Raw genomic sequence first — 27,879 nt, 5'->3', positions numbered from 1 at the left:
TCATGTTGTTCCTGAAGAATGATGATGGGACATTCTAACCAACAGAGGAAGCAATCGATGTCGCCAGAGATCACTCACCAAACACAACGTAAATGAAGCATGACAAGACCAACAGTGACGGATACATTCCTGGATCGGAGAAGTTCAAGTACAGGGAAATCAATGCACATCTCAGCCCTGAATCAGAACTGCCCTGGATTGGCAGCCAGAGGCTCATGGCCTTCCTCAAGGACTGAAGGTGACCCCTATGGTGTCAAGAACTGAAGCCTGACAACAGTACTTCTGTCATGATGGGGAACTGGCGCCTCCAATCCCAGAGCTGGAGGGGCCGGAGGTCAGAGGTCTGCATCGTGCTCTGCACTGGATGGGGGTGGGGGGCGATGGCAGCAACAGGAGGAAGGGCCCGAGAACTTGGCCATCACCCTTCTAATCTCCTAACGTCCAACCAGATGCAAGGGACCCTCAAGGTTGAGGGTTGGGGCTGCATCCCTCCTCCTTCTGTCTATGGCGAGTGAGCACATCCTCTTCAAGAATTCTCCCGAGGAGTCTCCTAAGAGGCATGTTATTTTTTAAATTAATTTTTATTGGAGTGTAGTTGATTTACAATGTTGTGTTAGTTTCAGGTGTACAGCAAAGTGAATCAGTTATACATATACGTATATCCACTCTTTTTCAGATTATTTTCCCATATAGGTCATTACAGAGTACTGAGTAGAGTTCCCTATACAGTAGGTCCTTATTAGTGATCTATTTTATATATAGTAAGTGTATATATGTCAATCCTAATCTCCCAATTTATCCCTCCCCCCCGCTTCCCCCTTGGTAACCATAAGTTTGTTTTCTACATCTGTAACTGTTTTGTAGGTAAGTTAATTTGTACTTTTGTTTTTTAGATTCCACATATAAGTGATATCACATGATATTTGTCTTTCTCTGACTTACTTCACTCAGTATGACAATCTCTAGGCCCATCCATGTCACTGCAAATGGCAGTATTTCATTCTTTTTTATGGCTGAGTAATATTCCGTTGTATATATGTTAAGAGGCATGTTAATTATACTGAGGCTGCATTATTAATGCAGTTAATTATACTGATACTGTTTAACTCCAGCCATCACCAATGGATGAGTTAACCACCTTTAACGTGAGACTCCATCATCACACTGGATCAGCTGCGTCTGAAAAGACCTTCACTGGTCTGTATTGTCATGATTTGTCTACTTGGTCAGAGGAGTCTAGGCATTTTGTAACCTCTGGCCTGTGACACTGACAGGGTAGCTTCCCTGAGGGCTGGAGAAACAGCAGCAGTGAGTCTAAGACTTGAGTTCAACTCAGCTGCCCTTGGAGCGAACTTTGACCACAACAGGGCTCTGGTTGTCTCACACCAGGCTCCCCTGTGGCAGAGGGCCTGTCCCAGGGAGGCAAAATCAAGTGTTTTGGAAACAGATCCTGGTTCCTGGCAGTACCTTTGACTTAACAGAGTTCATCAAGTTTACGTTTCAATGAAGAAAGCCTTCCAAACCCATTTCCTTGAAGATTTCTTTGTACGTGAATTTCTTCTGCATTTTATTACAGAACAATGACATCTTGCCTCATGTTCAACAGTAGGGTACTGGGTAACTTGTTGGTTTCTATTTAGCCCTACTTATTTAAAGGCAAATGAAATCTATAAAATAGATAAACAACAAGGATTTACTGTATAGCACAGGGAACTATATTCAATATTTTGCAATAAATTGTAATGGAAAAGAATAAAAAAGGAATATAAATACATACATATATATGTATAACCAAATCACTTTGCTATACACCTGAAACTAACGTAATATTGTTAATCAACTACACTTCAGTTAAACAAACAAAAAGCAAAGGAAATCAAATGAAAGGGGGGATTGCAAGAGCTCCCTCCCTCCCTCTGGGGCGGGTACTGGAGTCAAGTAGCTTCCGGAGAAATCGCTGGTTTACTTCCCCTTACATCTGTATTCAGTTTCGATCACATGCTTAGGGCACTGTGACTACAGTCCCCTGAGCTGCCGTTTCTCGGGGGTCTGATTAGGGTCTCACCACATGCAGGCCACTCCTCTCTGGCTTGGGCTGGTTTTCATCCCACACCTCCTCTCTCATGGGAAGCTGTGAGTGTCGGAGGGCGCCAGCCTCCAGCACCAAGCCTCACCCTTTATCCTGCCTCCTAATGATGAGTGAGTGGCCTCTGGTCCTCTTTCTGCTTCTCCGCCACATACACATGGGGTCCCAGAACTGAGTTCCCTTACTGTTGATAGGACCTGCTGCTTCTCACTCCTGAACGCGTTTACCTTGGATGCGTGACCCGGGGGCCCAGCTGTGGCTCAAGGAAATGAAGGTGAGGACATGGCTGTGGGGCAAAGGCATCCCCCAAAGCCTGTGGGGGTGACAGCACGTGGAGGGAGTTGCAGAGGCCCTGTTACGAGTCCCATCACATCCCAGAGACAGAGACGCTGCTGGGCCACAAGCACCAGCATCCACGAATCAAGTTCTCTGGAGTCGCACCGTCTACCAGGTCAGCGAGATTTCTCCAGATCTCTCTGCCTTAATCCTGTGATGGCTACGGGGGCGATTCTGAGTGGAAATAGCCAGTGTTAAGTTAAGCCAGGTGGAGGCCGAAAGATAGAAGACCTGGGTGAAGGTGAGCTGGCCGGTTCCTCACACACAGGAGAACGCATGTTGAAACTTGTTTAACTCCAGCCATCACTGATGGATGAGTCAACCACCTTTAACAGGAGACTCAATAAAACAAGCCATGTTTAACCTGAAATGGGTTTTACAGCGTCACTGTTACACACATCATTACTAAACCCATCCTGACACCTAGAACGAGCAGCCGTGATGGCACATGCTCTAAGCTTACTGCCCATAAAATATTTCAAGGGAGAAACAGAGGGGGAGGGAAGAAGTGGATGCACGGAAGAGCCACCCGCCAACCAAATGAGAAAATGAACGGACTCCAGCCAGGAGAGACGAACTGGGATTTTCCTTTTGCTCCCTGACAATGCAGATGTGACCCATGCAGAAGATACTTGGTATCTTGATGGAGAGTGGACTGTGAGATACCAAAGGCACCCATGCTTCCTGAATTTTTCTCAAAAAAGTTTTGTAAATGGGCAAAAATAAGTTTCAAAAGAACTGTCACCAACTGGATGCATGCCATCCCCCAAAAGGAAAGTGTGTGTCCTGTCAAGGGGTCTTCTATGACCATAAGGTACTCCCAGAGCTACAGAGGCTCCCCTACCTCTCTAGGTAGGAAATTCTGCCATTTCCGTCACTGTCTCTTATGCTCTGCGTAAAGGAGACTGGGAAGAAACAAGGGGAGTTTTAGGAATGTTGACTTATCATATGGAATAAGGACTTTTGAATTTCTCTGATTGTTGAAAATGGTGACATCGCTAAACTTGCAAAAGCATCTTTAATAGAGTGACGCCTCTGAACGAATAGAGATGACAAAAGTCATGTGTTGGATGGGTCTACACCAGCTTTTATCATCAGGACGAAGCTGGTTTTGGAGCTCACTGCCACACTTGTTAAGTGAAGTGGACAATTTAGGCAACTTTGGTAAAAACTGAGGAAATCTTCCCTGTGCTCTCAATTTTTCTGTGTTAATAACTAAGCACTGCTGTAGGCTCTTTATGTATGCTAACTCATTTAATTCTCACAACAGCCCTGAGATAGATGTGAATGAGGAACTTAAGGGGTGGGGGAAGGTGGGGGGAGAGGGAAAGGAGGAGGGAGACAGAGAGCGATTAAAGAACTTGGCTAAGGCATACGGGAAGTCAGCAGTGGAGCCGGGATTCGTGGGACTGTCTCGGGCTGGAGCATAAACCCCCAGCCACTCCTCCACACCGGCCCTACCCCTAGCATATCCTAGCTGTGCTGTGAAATGGTGGTTTCTAAGAACCGAGAGCATTACCAAAATTCCTTTTCCATACTAGGCCATCTCAATCTCTAGGGTACTTTCCAATGAGAAACTTATATATGAATGTGTGTAGCATACATGTGTACGTGTGTATATATGTCTTTATGTATTTGACTTGCACATATGAAATACATATTTTAAAAGCTTATTTAAATGAAAAACACAATAAGAAAACCCCAGTTCACCTATTTTTCCCACCCCTCACCCCCTGCCTCTGGAAACCACCTATCTATTCTCTGTATCTATGAGCTTTTTTTTTTTTTTTTTAATCTTTAGATTTCACATGTAAGGGAGATCATCCAGTATTCGTCTGACTTATTTCACTTAGCATAATATCTTCAGGGTCCATCATGTTGCCCAAAAGCAAGATTTCATTTTTTTAATGGCTGAATAATATTTCATTATATGGTATATGTGTGTGTGTATATATATATGTGTGTGTGTGTGTATATATATGTGTGTGTGTGTGTGTGTATATATATGTGTGTGTGTGTGTGTATATATATATACACACACACACATATATATACACATACATACATATTTATATACACACACACATATATATATACACATACATACATATTTATATATGAAACAACTTTATCCATTCATTCACCCAACCCTTAGGTTGCTTCCATATCTTGGCTACTGTAACTAATGCCGCAGTGAACATGGGGGTGCAGGTATCTTTTTCGAGTTAATGTTTTTGTTTCTTTCAGATAAATACCTAGAAGTAGAATTGATGTATCATATGGTAGTTCTATTTTTAATTTTTTGAGGAACCTCCACATTATTTTTCACAGTGGCTGCATCAATTCACATTCCCACCAACGGTGGACAAAGGTTCCCTTTTATCCACATCCTCACCAACACTTGTTATTTCTTGTTTTTTTGGTAAGAGCCATTCTAACAGGTGAGGTGATAGCTCACTGTGGTTTTGATTTGCAGTTCCCTGAAGAATAGTGATGCTGGGTATCTTTTCATGTGCCTGTTGGCCATCTGTATGTCTTCTTAGGAAAAATGTCTATTCAGATCTTCTGCCCATTTTTTAATCAGACTTTTTTTTTTGCTACTGAGTTTATGAGTTCTTTGTATATTCTGGATATTAATCCCTGGGATATATGATTTGCAAATATTTTCTCCCATTCAGCAGGTTGCCTTTTTGTTTTGTTGATAGTTTCTTTTGCTGTGCAGGAGCTGATTTTCAGCGTGACGTAGGCTCACTCATTTATTTCTGCTTTTCTTGCCTTTGCTTTTGGTGTCAGTATCCAAAAAATCATCATCAAGAGCTATGTCAAGGAGCTTGCTACCTATGTTTTCTTCTAGGAGTTTTATAGTTTCAGGCCTTATGTTAAAATCTCTCATCCATTTTGTTAATCTCTGTGTATGGTGTAAGACGGTGGTCTAGTTTCAGTTTTGGCATGTGGCTGTCCAGTTTTCCCAATACCATTTATTGAAGAGATTGTCCTTTCCCCATTGTACATTCTTGGCTCCTCTGCTGTAAATTAACTGACCATATATGTGTGGGTTTATTTCTGGAGTCTCTATTCTGTTCCATTGATCTATGTGTCTGTCTTTATGCCAATCCCATACTCTTTTGATTACCTCAGCTTTGTAATATACTTTGAAATAAGGGGCATGTTGCCTCCAGCTTTGTTCTTTCCCAAGATTGCTTTGCCTATTTGGGGTCTTTTGTGGTTCCATACAGATTTTAAGACTGTTTGTTCTGTTTCTGTGAAAATTATCATTGGAATTTTGATAGGGATTGTACTGAATCTGTACATTGCCTTGGGTAGTATGGACATTTTAACAATATTAATTCTTCCAATCCATGAGCACAGAATACCTTTCTAATTATTTGTGTCTTCTTCCATTTCTTTCATTGATGTCCTGTAGTTTTCTATATACAGGTCTTTCACCTCCTTGGTTAAATTTATTACTAGGTATTTTATTATTTTTGATGGGACTGTTTTCTTAATTTCTCTTTCTGATATTTCATTACTAGTGAAGAGAAACACCACAGATTATTGTGTATTCATTTTAAATCTTGCAACTTTACTGATTTTGCTCATTAGACCTAACAGTTTTTTGATGGAATCCAGGGTTTTCTCTATATAATATCATATCATCTGCAAATAGTAAGAGTTTTTATGAAAAAAATGAAGATAACTTAAGGGACTTACAGGATAACAAAAGGACTAACATTCACATTCTAGGTGATCCCAGAAGGAGAACAGAGAGACAAAGGGGCAGAATTATTATTTAAAGAAATAATGGCTAAAAGCTTCCCTAACCTGGGGATGGAAATAGACATCCAGATCCAGGAAGCCCGGAGAGTTGCAAATGAGCTTAACTCAAAGAGAGCCACACAAAAGCACACTGTAATTAAAATGTCAAAAGTTAAAGACAAGGAGAGGCTATTAAAAGCAGCAAGAGAAGAACAACTTGCTATGTACAAGGGAGCCCCCGTAAGACTATCAGCAGATTGTTCAGCAGAAACATTGCAGGCCATAAGTGAGTGGCACAATATATTCAAAGTGATGACAGGAAAAACAAAAACAAAAAAACTTCCAACCAAGACTACTCAACCCAGCAAAGTTATCATTCAGAATTGAAACAGAGATAAAGAATTTTCCAGACAAGCAGAAACCAACTGAATTCAACAATACATTAAAAAGGTCATACACCATGATCAAATGGGATTTATTCCAGGGATGCAAGGATGGTTCGACATCTGCAAATCAGTCAATGTGATACACCGTATTAACAAAATGAAGGGTAGAAATCGTATGATCACCTCAGTAGATGCAGAAAAAGTATCTGACAAAATTCAACATCCATTTATGATTAAAAAACTCTCAATAAAGTGGGAATGCACCTCAATATAATAAAGGACATACATGACAAGCCCACAGGTAACATCATACTGAACAGCGAAAAACAGAAAGCCTTTCCTCTAAGGTCAGGAACAAGACAAGGATGCTCACTCCTGCCACTTCCATTCAACACAGTACTGGAAGTCCTGGCAAGAAAAATGAGGCAGGAAAAAGAAATAAATGACATCCAGATTGGAAAAGAGGAAGTAAAATATTTTAAATTAGCCTCAGAACAAAAAAGATTGTCTAGATTTTCTCTATGAAAAAGGAAGGAAAGAAAACTTACAAGCCTGCCACGATTCAAAGAAAAAAACAGCCGTATAGCTGTATTAGGAAAGTATAGCTCCAATCTATGTGCCATTTGACCACAAGGGAACTATATGAGCTAATCCAGAGAGATTAAATGCTAGTTTTTCTACAATCCCTTTAGGCCACTTAAAATAGACGTGCAAAATGGAATTAGACTCTGAGGTTCGTTTCATGGGCCAAGTTATCCAAAATGTTCTATACCTATGTTGATGAGAAACAAATTGATAACAAGCAAAATTAGCTGTCAGTTATTCTACGAGACGAGAATAAGAGTTTTGAATCACTGACATTAACTGATCCTACATTTTGTGGTTTCTTCACAAAAAAAGTGTTAGTGCAAAAAAGTACACTGGAATCTATAAAATCAATCAAAGTGTAGACCACTTATTGGATAAGTCAGCATTTACAACAATAGGCATCGGTATTTGGCTTTATGCTAACTGGATTGTACAATGCCTGTTTATCTGAATACTGCTTTGGAAATTCTGGATGACACTGAGTACAGTCGCCTTCTGAAGATGCAGATTCCTTGGTGGAAGCAGTGTATGGGATTCCTCTATGCCTTGAGTCACGGTACTATTCCAAATTGCTCCTCTGTGCATCTCTATTAATTAAGTTAACAGAGTACATGCACAGAAAACTTTCAACCAATATTTGCTGACGTATATTTTTATAAAAGTGACCAAAGCAAAGAATAAAAGGGGATTTGAATGTGACAATAACAAAGAAACGTAAGTGATCCTTTATCTTCCCATGGCAAATCACAACCAGGGGGAAAAAGCCTAGAGTGGAAATAAATGACTATTTCTTCCTAATAGCCATTGATACATGTGACGTGCTCAAAGCACTGCCTGCATAGTATGTGCCCAGTGAAGTTATCATTATCATTGTCATTATTATTTTACAAAGCAAAAGGATTTCCCCGAGGGAAAAAGGAAAAGGTCCCATTCAAAAGCTGAGAGAACATACTAGAAGGAACAGCCTTTCTTGGTCACATGGGAAGTACACAGATAATACTGCTGCCGGCTTTCTCCATATATACTAACAACCCAGTGAGGGAAAACAACCTACAGAACCCAGAATTATATGTCTGCTTTTGGCTTCTCAGGCTCGAAGGCAGGCTTTTTTTTTTTTGCTGTAATGACACTAGCTATTTACATTTCTGTTACAATCGGGTGGTACACTAGAGGGGAGAAGTCAAGCAGTGAAACCATTTAGTCCTGGCAAAAAAAAAATAAAATAAATAAAATAAAATACTGCAGGAAAATTAGATTACTCTGGGTGGAATTCTATGAGGGGAGTTGGAGTCTGTTATGGTGATTAAGTCATCATTTCTGACAGATTACTCTAATCGCCTGTCAAATAGCATTCCCCAACCCCATCTGTAACTTGGCGTCCTCGCTACTCAGCCTATGTTACCTTCTGTATATAGAACACATACAAACAAGAGGAGGTAGGGCCCGGCATTTACCACGCTCATTAGCTATAATTCGGTTCTGTGTTTTCATACTAAATAATAACACGAGCTTCCATTTTGCTTTATTTATTCTTAAAATGAGAAGAAAAATGAATAGGCTCAAAATAGGAGGCATGGAACGTGCATGAAAAATCGCTGTCATAACAAAAAGCAAGCGGAAGGCTTTTCGAAGCATTGCTGTTTAAGAAGAATGTTAATGCTTTATTAGTTTAATTTTTCTTGGAACTATTCTATTACTCAGAGAGGTAAATCTACGACACTTTTTAAACCTCTTGTCAGAGTTGGTGCCTCATTAGCTGTGATTTCAGTAGAAGGTATTATTACTGTGTTTAGCAGTATTATTGTAAACAGAAAGCAATTTCTTTGATAAGATTTTGGTTCTTCCCTCTGTCACTGCATCTTTGGGATAGAATAAACAAATGATCCAATTAGCTGAGCTCCCAAATAGATATGGTGAAAAGCAAAGCGAAACTAGTTAAAACTGAACGACAGTATTTAGCTTTTCTGGAATCCTCTGTTTAGATCTACCTGTTTTAACGACAGAAGACGGGAGGACCTAGAACTACTTTGAAAATGGAGATAAGTGGAAAGACTTAATGTAAGAAGAGGTGTGTAGGATTACAGCGCTGCTCAGGCAATGCTATGACAATCACGAGCGCAGCAAAGACCACACAAGGATTTTGGGTGACGCTTAGAGTATAACCACTCCCGATTAATAAGCCAAAATTTACAACATACAGATATCCTTTCTAACCACGATTTCATTCTGATTGTGGAACTGTCTTCCAAAATCAACGATGGATGCTCCAAGTTATTCTTCCAGATGTTACCCAGATGTTACATTAGACACGCTCTCTAATTGAGTCAGGAAAATACACGCTGAAGTAACAGTGCCTGACCTGGCCACGGAGGAGTGATTTAATGATCTGGTATTTCCCTTACATTTCCCATACAATGGTTCTTCAGGCCACAAACTTAGTATAACCTCACATTTTAAGACAAATGAGTCTGGTTTAAACATAAACGGTCCTTTTGACAATAGCCTCGACCCATCATGACCACCTTTGGTCTCAGCTCGCACACGGCCTTGGCCTAAACCAGAGCCCAGCCCGCTGGGCTCGTGGTGCCTCCCCCTCCCCAACCCCTGGCTGTTTCCAGATGGTCACCATTACCCAGTTCTCAACACCCTGTGAACTGGGGGAAGCAAGGCCTGCAGACTGGAGAGCGGACGGCATCGCCCCTCCCTCGCTGACCTGCACTCTGGGTGCAGATGCCCGTTTTGTTTAACCGGCCCTTCTGCCTGGGCCCACAGGGCCTGCAGACTCCTAGTACCCGGTTCGGAATCTTAGCCAAACTGTTTTAGCCAATCTTAGCCAAGCTGTTTCCTCCCCCGATCTCTCCACCCCCTTCCCAGGACTCAACTCAGTTCCTGACAATTCCTGGTACTGCTTCCTAGGATTATCTCTGCTCAATTCCAGCCACACCCCTGCCTCGTCCCCATAGGAAATATCCTTTGGACAGTGAAAACTGCCCACATTGCACTTGGGTTTCGGTCATTCACTGGAAACATCGGTGCTGGGCTGAACTTGGTGCTGAAGAAGCATCATCTCAGGGATGGGAGCAGCCTCCGGGTCTGCGTTTCCAGACCCCTCATGGAACCAACACCCTGGCTAAATTGGCTTACTTTTCTGCCTCTTGGAATTCTCACTTTAGATCTGTCTCCACCAAATTTCTTTTTCACTCCGGCTCACTCAGATTCCTGCAGTGGTCTCCATGCACTCTGGTCCTTGTCTCCCAGACCATCATACACACCGCTGCCTTATTTATTAATCTGACGAAAAAGCAGGTGTAATCATGTCTCTGTCCTGTTCAAAAACTTTCAATTATCTGCCAAATTAAATTCCAGCTCCTTGGCCTGTCTTTCAAGGAAGTCCGTGCTTTGCCCCCGAGTTACCTTTTCAGGCTTACTTCTCATCATTGATCTACATATTTCCCTTCTCTTCCAGTCAAACTGGAGAACTCCCTCTTCCCGGTACGTCTGCCATAGGCTCACCCACAAGAAGGCATCATGACCCTTTCCCTGCATCTACACAGAGTATTTTCCTTGACAATATAACCGCTTTATATCTGTTACACAGAAACACCGATATGTCAAGTTATTAGGTTGATCATGTGAAACTGCCGTTTTTGTAGACTGACAATGGTTGAATGGTGACAGTTTCATACAGCGCAACCTCCTATATTGCATAGCAAGGAACTGTATTATCTTCATTTCAGATGTCTCATAAGAAGCCCTAACACATTCAGTTTATGTGGGCTACCTCCTTTGTCAGGCCTGGAGAGCTTTCCAGTAATTCATCTGCAATATTTACCAACTGTATGAGTTCAACTAAACATCAACTTGATGATGTAAAATAACACTACCCTCTAAACCAACCGTGGAGTTGATGGGCAGTTCGTGTGCAACCCAAGACACCGTTTATCTACTCTTAGTAGCTTGTTAAGATCAGCGATGCTTTATCCAGTAATCTCCAGTTTCCTTTCAACTCTAAGGCAAACCAAAACCACCACCACAACGCCCCTCTAACAAGCAAACCTTTAAAACCTCTGGTTCAAAATTAACTCGGAATATTTAAGCCAACTGTATTTTATCTTGAACCTTCTGACAGGGTAGAGGCGTTTCATCCAGTCAACAGAAAAGCACCACTGAACTCTGCATTCTAATGCTGCCGCTGCAGCTTAGTTTCCGAGTTCTGAGTTGTCTGAGTTGCTTTACCAGCCACGTTTATTAATTAGTGTCTAACATTTCCATCTCCTGCAAGTTGCAACCTCTCATAAAAAATGCATGATTTGGTTGGCTTAGGAATGACAACTTCATTTACAACAGACAAATACCATACCTCACTCAGCAGCCTCTTCCCATTTATTTATTTAACTACCTCCATGGCCTTTGGGATTTGTACTAAGTGAAGGAAAGGAGATAACTAGTGTAATTTTCCTTTCTTAATGATGTTTAAGGAAAAATGATTAAATCTCTCTCTCTTTTTTTAAACAAACGAGAACTGGCTAAAAAAAAAATTCCCTACTAAAAATAGATGGCAAGTTTGAAAAAAAAACGCCTTAAGGGCTATTTCATATTACCCATGTTTAAAATGCAAATCCATTAAACCTCCGAGCAAGACATTTGCTATTGTTTTCAGCAGCTATATTTATTCATCTCATCTTCTGCCGTGGTAACTAAACTTTGGTTGATATTTTGCCAAATGAAGATCTATCCTCCAGCGCTGCTAATTCTTTATGAGTTCGAGCTTAATATCACTGTCTCGTTTTGATTTCCATCTTCTATTCTAATGTGCGAGGTCATTTACCAACTTTGGAAGTTACTTGTTGGCAGAGCTTAGGGAAATTATGACAGTTCGATTGTTCTATAAATACCTTATCCTGAAGCTCAGTCTCTAGAGATCAAATTCAAGGCTTCGGCCTTTCAATATACGGCATGTGACCAAAGTTTAAATGGCAAAGGTAAACTTAGAAAGGGGATCCGTGAGACAAGAATATGGGAGAAATTTATCCTAAGAGAATAAAAAAAGAACCCTTCACTGACACTCGATCTGAAATGGCAAATCTACTTTGATGGTTTCTTACTTCTCCGGACGTGCTGTACTGAATGAGGGTCTGGGAAACCCAGGCTGCTTTCTGTTTGTTTTCTAGTGGAAAGAACACCTCAGAATCATAAGGTCTGGGTTTGAATCTTGGCTTTGCCAATGCTAAGTACCTACAGTCAAACCACTTGGCCTCTTCAAGCCCCAGGGAACTCATATTCGAAGCAAGGATCATATCAGAAAACTCTGTGTGGTTGAATCCATGTCTCACCCTGTGCTTCTAGTTTGCAGGGCAGGGGTCTACGTGACCCAAAGGATTGCGACAGACAACCAAAGAGCTGAGACTACGTACCCCTGTCCTACTTGCACCCCACTAGTCTTTCAAGAACTCTTGAGATTGTTTGATATTGTGAGCGTCTATGAATAAAAGCTACCTCCTTGGGAATTCATTTATCCAACAAACATTTGTGGAGCTGGCGCCCATGGCACGCGGCATCACAGCGGCCTCTGAGAACATTCCTTCTCCAGGAATCTGGAGCTGTGTGTAGGAGAGACTGATACGGAAGCCGTCAGGGGAACAGAATACAGCAGGTGGGAGGGTGAATTTCAGCACAGACCACAGTGGATCACAAGGCAGGAGTATTTACTTCTACCTTCCGGGAAGCCTGAGACTGTGTTCTTACAGTGGGAACACGGTGTGTAAACAGAAGCCCAAGACAGAGGAAGGGACACGGTTCGGAGTTCCCATCTCACCCTCAAGACTCAGCAGTTATGTGTGTCCATTTTTTTTCTGCCAGAAGACACAACACAACGATGTTCACACACTCCCAGAGCGGCTGAGGGAAACCTGTAGCCCCCAGCGTCCTGAAGGTAATTCCACCCATCCGCTCGCCTTCAGGAAAGCACTTGGAAGACTAACGAGTGTAGTTCTTAGAGGGATAACTTCAAAAATTCCCCTAAGCTCTTCTGTGCTTTTATTAGCTGTGATGACAACAGCTAAGGCCCAGTTGATGAAGAGAGCAAAATTCCAGAGCTGCTTCTCAGGTAGAACACGGATTTCCTCACTAATTAGAAATGGGGTCCAGGAAAGGGGAGGGACAGGAAGGAGAGAACTTGAGAATGATTTCAGCTACTTGTCTTGGTTGGACCGCCCATCCATGGAGGTGACACACGAAGAGGGCCTGGCTTGTGGAGGGGAGAGGATTTCGGTTTCGGAATTTCCTGTGGGTCAGTTGGATGGAACTTTCCAATTACAGACATCGAATGTCCAGGTTTGGGGCCAGGCAGAAAAGTCTTATGTCAAGGTCAAGATTTGGGATCCAGTAGCCTACAGGAGGTAGAGGAAAGCCATGAGAACGTGTGACAGTGGGAGAAAACGACCCTAGGGTGTGGTGATGTCTAAGGCGTAGTCCCTTGGTTTCATAAGTGTGTTGTTAATAATTTCTCTTCATTGTGTGATGAGGAACTGGGAAGGCACGCAGCTTGAGATGCCTTTCCATTCTCGCTTACACTCAGCTCTGCTCCGATCCAGCTTCTTCAATGTTCCAAGCTTTAGGCCAGATGCAGCCTCTCCTTTCAGAAATCAGTATTGGGCCTAGCCAGCTGGTGTATTTTTTTTCTTTCATTACTTAGAATTTTGTTAAAGTTGCAGCTCAATCTCCTCGTTCCCAGTAAAGCTTTTAAAAGTTACCTAACTGGAAATACTGAATATCTGCATTTCCATAAAACTCAAAGAGCCTATCATGTTTAGAGGAGAGAGTCAAGATAAAATGCTGGCGAGTGCGCCCCAAGAATCCAAACTGTAACATCTGTCCCACCAAACGCTGCCAAAGAGACTGAAGGTCACCGTTCATACGAGACCTTGGGATGCTATTCTGGGAGCCGGGCACCTGGCACAGTCGCCTTTGAAAGACCTGCGTCCTACTGGAGCCCTGACTTGCATGCAGTGTGTTCTCTGTTTTCCTTTTCCCATCCGTGACTGTGAGTGGCTTTCACCTGTGATGCAAACGATGAAGAATACAAGGGTGTGTCTTTAAAACCAACACAGAGAACTTCTCCTTGACCTACCTCATGGGGGCACCTCTCAGGAGGTGTGACCAGATTGTCTCAAAGATTGAAACCTCCTCAGCATTGTTTTCCTCTCCTTCCCAAAGGGTAAGAGAAGTTCACGGTTAGTCAACTGGGTTACTGGCTTCTTTCCAAGACCAAGGGTGAGGGGGCTCAACTCATGGGACTCAGGGAGCAGTGAGCACCGGTGAGAAAACAGTAAGGGTTATGAACCTCCAAACTGCCTAACGAAGAAGCAGAAGCTGGGTTTTTTGTTTTTGTTTTTGTTTTTTTTAGCTCAAATCTATTAATCCAGCTCTAATCAGACTGAAATATAAAGTTGGATAGGGGAAGGTGAGCACGAAAGAGCATGTATCAACTGTATACAAACCCAGCTGATGGGAGTTCTTCTTCAAGAGCTAGTCAGTTGCCTGTGCTAGACACAAACAGCACAAGGTGTGTGTGGCAGGCCCAGAGGAAGCCTGGTGGTTTTCCTCTCGCATCGCATGTTCTCCTTCTGGGTCGCCTTTTCTGTTCGGGTCTAATACACCGTCAGCTGGTGTTGCACCAAACTCTTCTTCCTCTGGGCACCTCCCGTCCTGTCCCACCTGCTTCCCTTCCTGCCTGGCTCCTCTCTCCACTCTCGACTGCTTCTTTGGCCAACTTCGGGAAAGGCTGGCCGTGGGTTTCATTTTATGTAGCAACAAGCGACCCTGTGCGTACAGACTGCTACCTAGGATGTTTGAGGATTAGGAATAAGCCCAAATGTGAAAGATGTCTCCAGATTTGTAAGAAGTATGGATGGAAAACAAGAACTCACTCAAGAGGAAATCTCACAATGACTCTGTAGGGCAGATGACCTTCCTTTTAAGCCTCCCAAACTGTAGAAACGTACAGGTACACCAAGGTACACACAGCACCTCTTATTAGGAGACAGTCTACTCTACCCTAGCGTTTGGGCGGTGGTTACGCTTTGTCTCTCAGGCTTATCAAGAGAAACAGCAGAGCAAGCACTCTGCTTTCCTGGGAAGGCATTTCAAGTCCACGAATGATGAAGCAGCAGGGATTCTACGAGACTATGGTTCCTGTGAGGTGGGGCCGGGCTGCCGCGTATTACAGATTAACTCTTTGTGGCAGAAATCGCTCTTCTTGCTTCAGAATAGAACTAGGCTTAAGACAGCACCCACTCCGCTCGTCCCCTTCCAGTCTGGGATGCATGAATTCTGTGTAAGTCTCATTCATGGGAGATTTTCCGGCAGGTCTTCGAGTGTTGATGGGATAGAAAAATACAGGTGCCTGGAAACATGGATGCTGGAGAACAAAGGATCCCCTCCTCTGGCCAGTGACCTCTCTATCTCCTTCTTCACCTGTCCTGGACAGTCACGTCATCCTGAGGCACCCAGGACTCAGATGAGCAAACAGATCAATTCAGCACAGACCAGAGGTGTGTGCACACACATCCAGAGCATCTTAAAGGGAACTGCGATAGATTCCCAGAGCAGCACGGGTGAGGCTTGCTCCTACCAGTGAGTAAGCATCAAACTTTACATACTATGCAAATGCATCATCTGGGGATCTAGTTTAGACGCAGTTCTGGGGCGGGGCTGGAGCGCATTTCTGACATGTTCCCAGATGATGGCCATGCCACTGGTTGATGGACCACACTTTGAGTAGCAAGGCTACGCTGTACTTGTGGGAGGATAACCAGCCCGTAAGGGTGATCCCAGGCATCCGGATGGACAGTGGAAGGAGGAAACAGTTAATCGCCACCACCCGTCCCTGGGGGCTGAAGATGATTCATTCTCTCAGCTTCGGTTCTCAAATCTGCCCGTCGCTGGGAGAACTTTAAAAACACTGATGCTGGGCTCCCCGCTTTGAGAGATTCTTACTCAATTTGCCTGAGGTGTGGCCTGGGCATGTGTAGTTTCAAAAGCTCCCCGGGAGGATGTGCTGTGCAGTCAGGGTTACAAATCACTGCCCCAGCTGTAGATGCAAATGGACTTAAAGGTTAAGGACTTTCCTTTTTCTTCTTCCATTCTTTATAAATTCATCTCATTCATCTATCATTTTAGGTAAATGGCCAGGAAGAATATTATCTAATCTGTCTGGGTCTTTCTCAGAGAATGGAAAGGAGAAAAGGAATTGCCTGTTCAGTCACCTCACATCACAGACTGTAATCCACGGACAGACTGGTAATCTGGGTTCTGAATTTCTGACTCTTTAAAATGTTTTTAGCATCATCTTGGAGAAGAGTTCTGGGGACACGAGGTGCTGAAAAGAACAACGGGGGCAGAGCTGGGAGACATGAGTTGTCCCACGTCCACCGCCAAGCGTCTGTGTGACCTTCCTAACCTCTCTGGGCTTCAGTTTCCTCGACCATAAAGTGAGGGGGTTGGACGGTGTTGTTTCTAAAAACACTTATGATCAGATCTGGTCTATTTTCCTCCACATGCCCTGTGTTCCTCTGCTGACCCAGAGAACAACAGTCAAATAAACAGAAACCGACTGAAATTCGCCATGGATTTCCTAGGTTTGTGGCTCTTACTTTTATTTTCCTTACTAATGATGGTTTTTGTCAATGACCTCCAGGGGTTTTATGTGGCAACTCTGACTCAGGAGAGATTTAAGTAACTTGGTGATCGAGATTCTCTGCTAAATGACTCAACAGTATCTGTGAGATATTTTTAGGGGCTGTGATTATAGTTAATGCCTCCATGAGCAGAAGAAATGTAAGCTAGAACTCACCGAAATCTGGGCTAACATTCCTCTTCCTCTTTAAATGATAGCTTATAAATATTAGTAAATCATAAACCAGGTATTAGCAATGGATGAAGATGACAAGGAGAAGCTCACCTGAGATTAGCTGCGAGCTGTCTTTCCCATCTAACCTGCTCTAGCTCAGGTGGAAGAGGGAAATTATTAGCCATAAGAGATATTCACTGATTTGTCACAGAGATTTTCTCGAATAGCCACAGCTACTTAAACTTCCTTGGGTTGAGAGTGACGGACTTCGAGTTGAAAAGGCAACCAGAGTGAGAAAACAAAACTCACTAATTTTTACCTAGTATTGTATAATTAGCATGTATCATTAACATGATATCATTAACATATCATTAACATGAGCTCAGCCATATATAAAAGCCCTTGGCACTGTGCCCAAGACGGAGTGGTCAATAAATGTTCACTATTACTATGCTTTTTATTCATTGAACGTTGATTATTTGGTTAAAATTATCTAAATTCTGAAAGCCAATGAAAAATATCAGGCACATAGACAAAAGGTTTACTCAACCAAAATTTGCTAGAAACCTACTCCTCCTGGGGTTCTAACAACTACGGGTCTGACTTTACACCTAAGATGTAGGACATAGGCAAGGACACCAATGAATTTTCTCTTTCCTAATCCACACAACTTGTTGACCGTTCATCAAATGTACCCTGGACCCCATACGCCGCTTAATGTGAAACATCTGGCACACTTTCCTGGCATGTATTTAAATATCAACATATGCTCTTCTGAAGAAATGACGATACAGTCTATGTATGGGCAAGTGCATAACACGTGGAATGGGACAGCCTGAAACATACCCCATGGACCTTCCAGGGATGGAGGTGAGTTTCCAGGGAACCTGTTCTTTGCTCTTACATGGTCCTTCCTGTCCCTGATGGAGGACAGTAACGTAGAAATATCGGTGGCCTAGAGAGCATAGAACTCCTGGTCTCAGAACACCACGTGTCCAGGGTCACACGCTCCCATGACCAAGACAGCAGCAGAGGTGACAAAAGTCTAAGCCTGTACAGTCATCCACTTAGCCACACTCTTACCAACACAGAAATCACAGCGTGATGACTGGACAGAATTAACCACATCAACTGCCCTAATATCTTCAACGATCCTTCAGCCTTTGATCCTAACTTGCCTCTTGACAAAGGATGAGCACAGAGCAGATGACTGGATGGGGACAGAGTGAGAAGGACATCTGAGCCCCCCGGACCCATGGCAAAGCACCCGCTGACCTAGTCTCCCTGCCCTCAACTTGCCGTGGCCAAGAGGACAGCAGTGACTGTTTGGTGAGGCTGCTCAGGGAGGAGGTACAACCCCATCCGTGGCGTTTGCTGCATATTTAAGTGCCCTTGTGTGTGTGTGGGGGAGTCTGGTCCCTCGTTTTCAGAAGCAGAGGATTCAGATGCCTGGATGGTTCTGTAGACTTCACCCCCCACCCCAGACCCTGGCTCCTCATGCATAAAGTAAGAGGGTAAGTCTGATTACTCCATAAAGGCCCCCAGGTCTCCTTGGGGCCGCAGGGTGGGGGGAGGGAGGCTGGGCTGGAACCCCTCCGAGTTGCTTCCCACGGCTACAGCCTGCTGCCTCATGCTTTGGGCGGCACGTAATAGGGTTTATGCTTAATCTTCGGAGATGAGCCCAGGCCCCCACCTTCTCTCCCCGCTTGGACGTGGAGCCCGGAGATGGGGGGAGGGCGGAGAGGCCAGCTGGATGGAGACAGGACATTAGAATGCAGATTACGGATTGGGACCAAGAGCCTGGGGATGCAGATAAAGAAGAGAACCCTAATAACCTGAATGTTAATGAGCTGATGTTGGTAAAGCTACACTCCTCTGAAGAAAAGTGTTGCATTTATAATCATTTTGCAAAGTGGTTGCTCTTACCATAACGACTGCCTCTGATCTGCGGCTCCCTCTTAGAGGGCCTGGTGCCAGTCACCTGGTACCCGGGTTACGAGCAAACCCTGCCTCGCCTGCCCACTGTTTCAGGGGACCTTGGAGCCCCAACTCGCGGCAACAGGACCGACTTGCAGATGGGGCGCCTGGCCGGCTGCTGGGGAGGGAAAGCCCGGGCCCAGGCATTCTGGCCCTTAGGTGAGATCTCCGTGCGGCATGGCTAGCAGGAGAGCTGAGGCTTCAGATCTGTTTCCAGGACGGTTGCACGGGGAGCCACGGTGGTCATCCGGAGCTTATCAGTGAAGCCATGGACGGGAACACACTTCCCGCTGGAGGTCCCCTGAAACGGGGCTTAGGACCTGTACGCCTCTGCCCCGACCAGAGGGGGGCAAAGTCTACAGGTGACAGAGATGTTGGTCTGAATCTGACTGTCAGCTCCTGGTTACCAGCTGTACAACCCTGGACAAGTCACTCCCTTTCTCTGAGTTTCAGCTTCCTCACCAGCAAAAGGGCTGGATGACACACGCCTCGTGGAGCGGCGGTGACAATGCAAAGTATACATCCCGAGAGCCTCCATCGGGGGCCTGAGACCTGGGCCGCTGACAAAGAGTCGTTACCTTGTGCTGATTTTCCCTGTTACGCTGTGTTGGCCCCTGGAGTCGCGCACCCTGCTCCCTCTGAGGCGCGGAGCATCAGGCCAAAGTCCCCTGTCAGGAGGCCGAGCTTTTGGGGAGGCTGACTGTGACCTCTAATTCTAGTTTTGTCACTGCTGTGCCAGGGGAGGGCAGAGAAGTTAATTTAATCTTCTGGAGCCTCTGTGTCCTCCGTATAACAAGGTGAATGCTATCGATACATCACCCAAAATGCTTTTAGGAGGGAAAACAAATAAACAACAGAAAGCCATCTACAAACACAGGCTCACTTATCCATGTGGACGGGCGACAGTGGCCAAACAGATAAAGGAAATCCACCGGCAACCCTGGAGCCTCGTTAGGCTGAACAACCTTGTGAAACCAAGGCCGGAAGCAAGGAATCAGACCGACCTGATGGCATTCACTGCCTCCCCTTTCCTTTCTCTGTTCCCTGGCGGAAGAATCACGACTGCTGAGCTCCCTGCTGGATCTCAACCAGAGGGCAGAGGGAAGCAGACGTGCCGAGAATCTCAAAGGGCAGCGTCACACCTTGGACAGTCCAGATGTGTCTGTACCAAGTCCTCTACAGTCACTAAGCCGCACCTGAAGCGAGTCAAGTCAGAGACATCTATCTACCTCCCGCCTATCTATTTACTTACCTATCCATCTAGATAGGTTTTCTTCAATTCAATAGGCCACCAATGTAGCCAATGGATAGAAGGCCAAGAACACTTTCTCAAAACTGGAAAGGACTCTAAGAATCATTCCAGTCCAACCACTTCCTTTCTTTGAATGAAGAAAGGACGGACTCTTGAGTGTTCTACAGTGCTGGTGGAGGAAGGGGTGGCAGCGCGAATATGCGTTCTGAGTACTGATGGGAGGTATCGATGGCCAGGAGCGATAAAGAGGACAAAAGAGAACAGCGGTCACGGTGCCCCTTTCTGCAGCCTCCCACAGGTGCTGACTCTTCATCCTTTCATCTCGGTGACTTGTGGGTAGTGAGAGCAGGAATGATAGGGTCCTGAAATACTGCTTTACTATCAGAAGAACTTTAATAGCTTATGTCTGAATCCTAATGATGCTTCCTGAGCACCTGTGTACTGTGACGGTCCATGGCTACAACAAGCAGAGGACACATGAAGCTTCTGTCCCTGCCCCCCTCCCTCCCAGTGGCTGGTCTGCTTCCCTTGCGCCCAAACAGACCGGATCCGGCCCAGCAGTGGAGTTCCAAGGCTCCCTCTTATGCCGGCCTCCCTGGCTCCAGCTCAGCCACTCTCTCTTTCTTGGTGGCTGGGGAAGGACCTTGGGGCTCCTGGTCGAACTCTCTCCACACCTCCCCACGTCATACACTTTTTGGTGGCCCAGAGTTGGAGGCTCTGAACTGGCCAGCCCACTTCCACTGGACAGTCTCCTGAGCTGGGCTCAGCTCACACGTGAAAGAGTCAAGCTCTGTCTGCACGCTAGTCATACTTTGGGTGATGCATTCTCACGGAGACTGCATACTCTAAAGACAGAATTTGGACCCTTTTCCAACTTTATTTTTTTAAAAATTCCCCCTTTCATCTGACTGTCATAATCCTTTCCTCTGCGATTCCATCCAGACCTTTAGTCAAATTCATGGCTTTTCCCCACATTCTTCTCTTGAATGAAATCTTATCAACCTGGTGGGAAATGAGATCTGTGTAAGTGAACCAAATATTCCCAACCGAATCTTGACATACCACAGAGGGATGGTAAACTCTGAACTCTAACTATGACTTAATTTTGCCGTTGTGCCATCCATCCCCTCGTGCCTTCACTTGTGACTGTGAGAGACCAACATTCCTTAAGCCGTGACACAGGTGACAATGCGCATCTGGCCAGGCGCCCGTGCTAGGTCACACGCGGGCTGGCTCTGATAAGCCCTCAGAACCGTCCTATTAATTAGGTTGGTATTTGAGACTATGTTGCTTGCAAAACAAAACTGGAAGGCCTTCCACTCAGTTCTGTTACCAGAAAGGGGTGCAGCTGCTCCTAGTTTAACCCTGGGCTGCCCGCCTCAGCCATTTTCAACTCACCACCACTAGGGACCCCGCATGAGTCTTCTCCCTTGGGCTTCCTTGTCTTGAGAGGGCCATATTTTAAAAGTAACTGGTTTTTCATTTTATACCTCAAACTGGTTTTTCATTGTATACCTTTTATATCAAAGCCATACATCAGTAAGTGCCAATCAAAGTTACTGAACTGTCTGCCAGTCCAAAGCAGAGGTGCCCACTGTTCGGGTGGCATCGTTAAAACTTTACGGTGGGTGAAATGGACAGTTTCCAACTGCCTTTTAAAAAAAAAATTTTATTGGAGTAAAGTTGATTTACAGTGTTGTGTTAGTTTCTGCGGTACAGCAAAGTGAATCAGTTATACATATACATATATCCACTCTTTGTAAAATTCTTTTCCCATACAGGTCATTACAGAGTACTGATTAGAGTTTCCTGTGCTCTACAGTAGGTCCTTATTAGTGATCTATTTTATATATGCCAACGGCCTCTTATGAAGTACTAAAATACACTTTTCCAGATCCCCTGGGATTGGCCAGCAGACTGGGAAGCACCAGGCCACGGATTTCTTCCTCCCTCCAACTTTCTCAGGTCTAAACCAACGAGCTGACCAGCAATCCTGCCACACCTGGCTGAGACCTATTTGGGGCCGGTTCTACACCCTAAGCCCTTCTTCACACTGGCCTGGCTCCGCAGGTGGGTAGGGGCTTCTGCGCCCACCCCTCCCAGGAGCTCCTCCACGGCCGCACGGTGGCGCTCTCCACCACAGGCCTTTAAAAAGTCATCTTAACAGCAAAGTAAGTTTACGTTTGTTTAGCTTGTATTTCTGAAGGACTGAGTATTAGGGTAAAAGAACACAGGCACAGCAGGGAAATAGCTGCTTCGGGGCAGTCCTATGAGGCCAAATATTTCAGCCGTGGCCAAATTCTTCAAAGGTAAATCTGAAGAATGTACACCCAAATCAAGGTGTCCTGATTTCTCCCCCAGCAAATACACTTTATCTGTTGGGCTGCTACCCAAGAAGACTTCATGCCTACAGAAACTGTCAAGTGGAAACAACGTCTTACAAGCCCATTTTTTTCAGGGGCTCAGAAAGCTTTACATACATTATCTCATTCAGCACCTACTCGTCTCTTAAGGTGGAAAGGCAGGGATTACCACCATTAAATGACAGTTGTCAAGTGTCCTCACACATGCGCCATGAATCAGCCATGATCCTGAATCGAAGCAAAAACCAACCAACCTGCCAACGTGAAGAATTATACAGTTCACGAAGTCAAAGGTCAGAAAGGTGACTACACTGCAATGAAGAGTGTGTGGGCAGGCCAAACACAAAATGAGATTTTCTGCTATGTCTTCCTGTATTTATTTGACTGAACTGATATCCACATGTGGACGTGTGTGAATGTTTACCTATCCTGTAGGTATACAGAGATATACGTAATATATAGATCTCTATACGTGAAACAAACGATCATTATACACACATGGAATCACAAATCTACATGTTATCTTACATTTTGCAGCGTTCGGGCAAAATGATCATTTTTGGAATAAAACTTGACTCCTCTACAAGTATTTTATTCAACTAACTCCCTCAGGCATTAAATAACCAAGAGTTATTTATTAAACATCAAACATACATAAGCACACTGGCTGGCTTTGTTTTTTGAAGGTTTAGTTATAAATATCACGGTAGCTACTGTAGTCCCCAGTATGTAGGATGGTGCCTGGCAAAGCACAAAAATGCAATAAATATTTGCCGAATGAAGGTATGAATATCTGTATGTCCTACACGGCATGTGAGTTTGAGGACTCAAATCTGTTCGGAACGATGTTTTGACTTTTATTTTTCCTAACAATCTTTAAAGATTTTTTAATGATTTAAAAAAAAATTTTCGTTTGATTAAAAAAAATTGAAGTATAGTTGATTTACAATGTTAAGGGAGGGAAGGACTGGGAGTTTGGGATTAGCAGAGGTAAACTATTATATATAGGATGGATAAACAACAAGGTCCTACTGTATAGCACAGAGAACTATATTCAATATCTTATGATAAACCATAATGGAAAAGAATATAAAAAGAAGAATGTTGGGCTTCCCTGGTGGCACAGTGGTTGAGAGTCCACCTGCCGATGCAGGGGACGCGGGTTCGTGCCCCGGTCCGGGAAGATCCCACATGCCACGGAGCGGCTGGGCCCGTGAGCCATGGCCGCTGAGCCTGCGCGTCCAGAGCCTGTGCTCTGCAACGGGAAAGGCCACAACAGTGAGAGGCCCGCGTACCGCCAAAAAAAAAAAAAAAAAAAAAAAATGAAGAATGTCTATATGGGTATAACTGAGTCACTCTGCTGTACAGTAGAGATGGGCACAACACTGTAAATCAACTAACAATTTTAAATAAAAGGAGCCTGAGGAAAAACACTTCTTTTTGATTCAAATGGGATGGTTCGGGGGAAATCTCCATGACATGAAGAGATGGGGTTTGAGAGATTTTTATGACAGAAATAATAATGATGATGATAATGATAAAATAATCATCATGGCTCTGAGAACAAAGGCATTAAATACATATTAATAATCAGAAGAGGTGGTTCAGAGTAAATGAGTACCTCAAAAAGCATTACAATGGGCAAACTGAATTTGGTCCCAGTGAGAGCCTTTGCTGTTCTGCTGAAAGAAATTAAGCCCTAGCATTCCTCTCTTAGAGGACACAGGGGAACCATTCCATGGAGAGTTGTGTTAAAGGCTGCCGGGGAGGACTGCCGACCCACACAGGGCCAGCCAGGAAGGGGGTCATTCACGTCATGTGGGTGAACACACGTGGCCCAAGAGGCCATTTCATTTACAGCTTCTTCCTGCTGGATCAGGCCCATTTGTCTTTATCTCTCAAGTCTATGTGTCGTTCCCATCTGCCACTGCTAACACGGAGCGCTCTAAACAAATGTGCTCTTAGGGCTGTAACTCCTCAATATAAAGTGCATTTAATAAAACTGGTAGTGACTCTAAAAAGAAAGGAGGAAGGCAGCCTCGGAGAAAACGGCTGGAAGAAATTTGCAGTTAATATTTTACAAGACATTTGGATTCTGATTCTTCCTTGCTGTTAAAATTTAAGAGCTTTTTCAAACCTGTATTCCTCTCTGTTACTACATCCTTAATTAAATTTATTTATACGGTGAATGCTCTAACGATACTGCTGGAGACTTTCAATCAAAAAGCCTTATTGCTAGAGACAATGTGTGTGAAGACCTTGAAAAAAAGAATGGCATAAGGCCTAGTGCTGTCACTGGCACAGGGCTATTTGGCCCTGACATCTGATTACTGAAGAGATCGTGGTAGTTTTCCCGTGCCTCCGCTGAGGTCGTTATTTTATTTTTTAATTAAGCTAAATTAGGTCAGTGAGAACAAAATGAATCTTGCAAGTTGCCTTCACAAGGGTTTTCTCTCTCGGAAACACAGTGGCAGACGATGATGCTTCCACTGAATAATTCTACCAGTGAGGTTGTGCCTGCCTGAAACCCTAAACAAAGGAAGCTATCTCTTAGCCTGATTGGCTACGTCGTCAAAGGACGGGCAATCAAGATTTGTCCAAGAACGCAAACGGCTCAGCTGTGGAGCAAGTCTACCCAGTTGGTAGCAAGGCCAATGGTTCATCAGGCTCTGCTTTCTGTGCAGACACGGTCACAGACTCACTAGGGATCTCAAGGGCGCGCGTGTGACCGTATAGCTTTGCCGCCTGGCACACAGCAGGCACCGATTATCATGAGTGATTTGTTAACCTAATGAAATGTCAGTAATAAATTAGGCGCCGTGCCTAAGATTTGATCTGTTGCATATGTGTCAAACCACTATCTGTAGAGCAGAGCATGATCAAACCAGGGGAAGGACCTCCCTACCCTCCGAAGCTCATTTCTTGCTCCCTGTGTTGAGCTCCTGAATTTTCTCCCTTAATTTCTAATAGTGTATTTCTAGGATTTATGTTGAGCACTTCAGAGGATGTAAGACCCAGCGTCTTTCTCAGTCACATGGTAAGAGACAGGCTTGAGAAATGTGTCCTTAATGCCTTTGCACTGCTAAGTAAGGCCCAGATGCTTTGCCCTATACCTCACCACAGAAAGGGTCTCTATAATCCATACATGACATGGGAGGAAGGGTGCCTTTATACAAAAATCTGAGAGCAGACACATCCAACTGCATAAATGAACATCCCATCAGGTGTTCTTCCTCTCCCACACTAACCAAGTTCTTTGTTTCTCTCAAGAACGATAGTCTCTCAACATTCACCAAGTTTGGTTGCGTGATGAAAAGTTCCATTATGACAAAACATATCAACTGCAAAAGAAAATTAAATAGGGAAAAAAACCTCCAACCAAACACCCAGCACTATTTGATCTTGTTTTAAACAGAGAGTTGTGGACACTTTAGAAAGAAAGGCAGCAAGTGCATTTTTAATGGATTTTATCCACAGGAGAAATGATTACAACCAGAAAAGCTTTAAAGTGTCAGCTGGTGATGCATTTTTCTTTATCCCTTTTATTTTTATTCAGAAAGAAATTGAAGGCATATGGCAAAGTGCATCATTAATTTCTTATTAATTTCATAATATGAAGGCAACCAGTTAAAATAGTAGTGTTACAACTTTAAATTACCGAACTCACTTGGTATTTAATGAGAGATTTAGCACAGCAGGGATTCTGTTAAATTAAGTTGTTCCTTCACATCACAGTGGGAAAACAGGTGTATATTGGTTTAGAATTATGGAAATGTTGACTAATTCCAAGGCTTGTAATCAAACAGAAAGGCACCCTGTAATATTTTTTTCCCCAAGAATATGCATTAATCTTTTATCTGGTCCCTTTTCTTCCTGCCCACCAAAGCTCCCAGCTGATAGGAAACCACTTTCATGTTCTTCCTGGAGCTGTTAAGGGTGACGCTGATCAGATAAAGCAATACATAAATGCAAGATGTGGAACTCTGTTCCCATGCGCCTAATTTGAAATGGCAGATGTAGCAATACTGTGCGCACTGTGAAGGCTAGGAGCTTACAAATCAGACCTGACTTCTCAAAATTTTCATTTAACCCACCTCAAGTAATTGGGCATCGGAAATTGAACTGGATAAAAAGAAAGCCGAAAACAATCCACAAACCATCTTTTCCAACCCCAGATTTCTTGTCCTTAATAATGGGTTTCCAAAATCACCAGCCCTGACTTCTGCATGCAGAATTTTTAAGGCGAAAAAGAGACATGGGCAACATTTTTTTTTTTTTTTAATACAGAAGATGCTATTTGTTTGCAGAGAAAAGGGTCAGAGTAAGATGTCCCAAACGGGAGCAAACTCATCAGTCATTTGTAGGTTTTCCAACACGGCCCATTCATCAGATTACTTCTGGGTTTCTAGCGAGCATCTTCACGTATGAAAATTGCATGTTAAGAGCTATGACCCTCTCCTAGTGGAGGTGATGAACTCAAATTAACCAAGCTCTGCATTAATTTAAAAATAGGATGTGATGTGCCTCTATACACCCTAAATACTGAGTAACAATTTATCATCAAGTAATATTTGTAAACATACCTCGAAGGGATTTTGTGCACTAATTACTGTAAAGTATTTCTTTCTAAAAGAAGGGATACCAAGTGGGTTTTGGGGTGGATTTGGAGCCTGGGAAATAAAAAAAAAATTTTTCTACCATTGCCAGTAAATATTTAACTTGGTTGCTTCGTTCAATAATGTAACCTAACGCTGCAACCTCCTAGAATTTACGTTGGAAAAATTCCATTTATACAGAGAATGAAGCTGAAATGATACTTAAAAAATCATTAGGCAAAGCACTTAGACCCAGTAAAATCTCCTTTACTAAAAATCACCTTAGAAGTTTCAGGGAGAAGTAGTTAAATTGAATTGGGAGGGAGAATTCTGGTATCACACTTGCTTTTCTGAACCACTGTCTCTCTGATTTGCTCGCACAAAAAGGGGAAAACCAAAGTGGTGTGATTTGAGACCAAGGTTCATAACTTATTACTTTTTGGTTATTACGAAGCTAATGTTTTGAAAACCTTCTACTGACTGTCTTGTCACTAAAACATTATACAATTTTCAATTGCGCTAAGGTGGTGAATTAAACAAATGCTATCTTTTCTGGGGGTGACAGGGTATCAAATGACTTGTGTACATAGGTTAGCACGACAGATGAATGATAAAAAGTTAGAATTATACGCTGAAAACATTAGGGACATCAAATTATTTCTCTTTTACTATTATCAAACCAGGTTTCAA

General features: G+C 43.6%; 1 protein-coding gene across 8 annotated transcripts in view; it reads right to left on the bottom strand.

Annotated features, from left to right (window-relative positions):
- The window catches only part of CELF2 (CUGBP Elav-like family member 2), a 525,704-nt gene that overhangs the window by 87,168 nt on the left and 410,657 nt on the right, over nucleotides 1–27,879 (bottom strand). The gene's annotated exons all lie outside the window — the stretch shown is intronic.

This window comes from Tursiops truncatus, chromosome 2 (genome assembly GCF_011762595.2).
Source record: "Tursiops truncatus isolate mTurTru1 chromosome 2, mTurTru1.mat.Y, whole genome shotgun sequence".
In the NCBI taxonomy this organism is placed as follows: Eukaryota; Metazoa; Chordata; class Mammalia; order Artiodactyla; family Delphinidae; genus Tursiops; species Tursiops truncatus.
Note: the sequence above shows the minus strand (reverse complement) of the source record. Positions and strands in the feature narration are given on the sequence as shown.